This window comes from Cimex lectularius, unplaced genomic scaffold (assembly GCF_000648675.2).
Source record: "Cimex lectularius strain Harlan isolate CLEC.00 unplaced genomic scaffold, Clec_2.1 scaffold56, whole genome shotgun sequence".
NCBI lineage: Eukaryota > Metazoa > Arthropoda > Insecta > Hemiptera > Cimicidae > Cimex > Cimex lectularius.
Genome location: NW_019394202.1, coordinates 113,428 through 117,011, shown reverse-complemented (window position 1 = coordinate 117,011; position 3,584 = coordinate 113,428). Strand labels below are relative to the sequence as shown.

The following is a 3,584-nucleotide window of genomic DNA, read 5'->3' as shown; positions in this document are numbered from 1 at the left end:
GTAAAACAGACAATTTAAGTTTTTATTTTTTTATTTTTTTTTATTATTATTATTTTTTTATAAATTATTGTCCACGTTGGATTTAAGAAAGGTCCAAGAGACCTAATTCTGCGTGGTTTAATAAAGCGTTATCTATCAGTCAATCTCTCTCTTACTCTCCCCCCCTCGCNCTCCCTCCCTCCCTCCCTCCCCCTTTCTTTCTGACTTAATACACATTTAATACTGTATTTAAAAGAACACATACACACACTTACCTGTATAGCCAGGTTTGAGAAGATAAGATTTCTTTCCATCCTCCTATTGATCAGGATTTACAAAGAGTGGCGTCAATCGATGAAGGCAGATTTGGAGAATATCACCCTATTGCACCCTGCTAAATAAGGCGTCTTCTTGAAGCCGAAGAAAGAAGGAGTAAGACAGAAAATGATCTAGGATGCACCGTAATATAGGATTATCAAGAAGTAAGAAGGTTTACTAGGGTAGTAGTTACCTCGAGTCGGCTGGTATGACGTGGTATATTATTTAAACACGATAGCGATTCATTATTTTAAAAATTATTCAAATATCAAAGTTGAATTCACTTTCTTCGAAAATGACCTGTAATTTCAACTGTCACGACAACAAGCAATTTTCTTGAGCGCTATCGTTTTAACATTAGTTGTAGAATTCTTCTTAAACCAGTTAATTCTAAACTCACTGAAAATTGTAGATTTGGCTGAAGGGTGAAAGTGATTTTGTTATTCGCAAATGTTGCACAATGGGCATATAAGAATTTAATTGCCAATTTGAAGTTGGGCAAAATCTTCTTGTCGATTTGTTTACACGGTTTGGTCTGGCTAAAGAAAAACAATTTTTAAGCAAGAAAAGGCTTTTTCGCGTTACATATTTATCGATTAAATATGTTCTTGCTCTTCGACCAATCATGGTTTGGTCTAAATTGTTTGAATTTTAGGCAGCCCCCAGGAAAAGTAATCGAGGGGTGATAAATCTGGCCAAGGGGAAGGGTGAACTAGTGATCTTCGTCCAATTCACCGGGCAGGAAATATCCTATCCAAGTAACGGCGAACATCAACCGCTAAATGGGGCTAACTTAGATGGAGACCCCATCGAACCGGGGCGGAATATCATCCCTTATGTTTCCATCCCTTGTAGGAAAAATCTGAGATCTGAAAAGAAACGTGTAGCTGGGTTGTTTTATCTGTTCCCCTTTGGTTCTCAAATATCTGCCTGTTTTGGTATGGGTAAATACTAAAGAGATGGTCCAGATGAGATGTCATCGATTGCCAAGCAAATTATAAGTTGTCGGTGACCAAATATACAAAGAAATTCGAGCGCTTTCCACAAAAAATTACTGCTATCATGAAGAAATCAGTATAGAATTGTACAATAAATCCATTATATTTCGTGGTCCGATTGACCAAATTACTTCTTTCAATTAATTAAATTTTTTTTGTAAGGTATTGGTTGAAATGAAAAAGTGAGTGTCACGAGCGGGATTCGAACCCACGACCTTCGGCTCAACACGCCCCTGCTCTAACCACTTGAGCTATCGTGACTTCGATCCACTCGGACACCAATTTCATTTCAACCGAAACCTTACATAAAAAGATTAATTAATTGAAAGAAATAATTCGGTCAGTAGACCACTAAATATAATGGATTTAATAAGTAAAACGAAGTATAACTTCACTAATAGCTCCCCGTGGCCACTTCATATTTCGCCGAGAATCGAATCCTAATTACATGATATTTGAAAAATGGCAAAATGGAGGATAAATTCGAAAGGTTGCAGGTTGAGAGGGGGGGAGTTGGTGTCCGAGTGGATCGAAGTCACGATAGCTCAAGTGGTTGAGCAGCGGCGTATTGAGCCGAAGGCCGTGGGTTCGAATCCTGCACGTGACACTAACTTTTTCATTTCAACCAAAACCTTACATAAAAAGATTAATAAATTGAAAGAAGTAATTTGGTCAATAGACCACTAAATAAAAGGGATTTAATAAGTCAAGACCAAATAAATTATTTTCAATTAATTAAGGTTTTGGTTGAGATAAAAAAGTCAGTGTCAGCAGCGCGATTCGAACCAACGACCTTTGTCTCAATACGCCGCTGCTCTAACCACTTGAGCTATCGTGACGTCAGTCCACTCGCACACCAATAGAACAAATTACAAATTGTATAATTTAATTATCGTACAATAAATTAAATTATAATAAACACATATTTCTAGTCGCTTGGTCAAAAAATGCAGCAAAGTGAAGTTAAAAAATGATGACAAAATAATTCTCTTGTTGATTATAAAACAATATAAAAGTCGATCAAACAGCCGGGAACAATATAATGAAAATAGACAGGCTCAAATTATTGTATCAGAGGATTAGAACTGTGGGAAGTTATCATTACTCACATGGCTTGTAAATCATTTTTATTTCGTTTACTTTGCTGATATTATTACGTTTGAACCAACTTTTTCCTTTCTATCTGTCGTTAGTGGCCATAATTTAAAGGAGTATGAAAAAATAAGAAACTTTCTTCTTTTCATGGAGTTTATCCATTCGCGCAATGTCTTTACAAATTTCTTTTTCTTTTTATATGACGGTTCCGGATTAATCAATGCTGTACGAATGATAAATCAATTATAAAACACGTCTGTTGGATAAAACGTACATTGGCACATATACGCTATTTTGAAAAGAAAAGGGAGAAAAATCGTGTTCATTCCAGGCGAGAGATGTACTCAGGACTTCGCCCAGTCAACCGAGCAAATCTTTGTTGATTAACTTCGAATTAGTTGAATGATGCGTGAATTTGATCAAGTGAGTGACCTGAAAATCGAGTTAAACAAATTTCGAAGCCTTGATACGTAAAACATGAGACTTTTCCGGATATATAGCGAGACGGGCGTTTTTCTTTAGACTGACTAATTTGTAAAACTTTAATTTCCTACATACTCTAACTACCTATCTCATTTTAAATACTTGAATGAAAAACCCTGCTACGGCAATACTTTTTAAGAATAAAATAATAATAATAATAATAATATTATAAAAATTTTCATAATAATACATAAATACCATTTTTTCTATTTTAAGCTGTATCATTTTTCCTTTCACATTTATAAGAATAACTTTCTGTAAAAGTTTTGTATGGTTTTTAAGATTTTTCCTGTTGGGGGACCGCGGTAGCCGAGTGGTTAGCTTGAGAGACTCTCACGCCGCGGTCGTGTGTTCGATTCCCACCGTCGCCTCTGGCCCTTTTTTCCCGATAACCCCCAATCTTGTACACACAAGAATTCGTACCATGGCTAATATGCAAGATCATAAGGCCAAAAAGTTGGTTTCAAATTTACTCTCCAATTCTAAGTTGGGGAACTTTATTATTATTATCTTGCTTAATGAGATAGTAAGCAATATTTTTCTTATTGGATCCGTCTTCTTTCACGGGTTTGTTAGATTGCCCAAGCACGTTTCAGCATTTTGCCATCTTCAGTGAGGCCCTGCCACTTTTTCCGTGCAAGGTTTTGTCATTGGGTCTGTCGGCTGTCGCTAGGGGCATTTGCGGTATGGGATGTGGCAAGGTGTTCATTG

The 3,584-nt window shown here is 36.4% G+C and overlaps 1 non-coding gene across 1 annotated transcript; it reads right to left on the bottom strand.

Annotated features, from left to right (window-relative positions):
• Positions 1-1,482: 1,482 nt before the first annotated feature.
• Positions 1,483-1,556, bottom strand: Trnan-guu. Its single transcript has one exon. It is a non-coding gene; the product is annotated as a tRNA-Asn (tRNA).
• Positions 1,557-3,584: the final 2,028 nt, after the last annotated feature.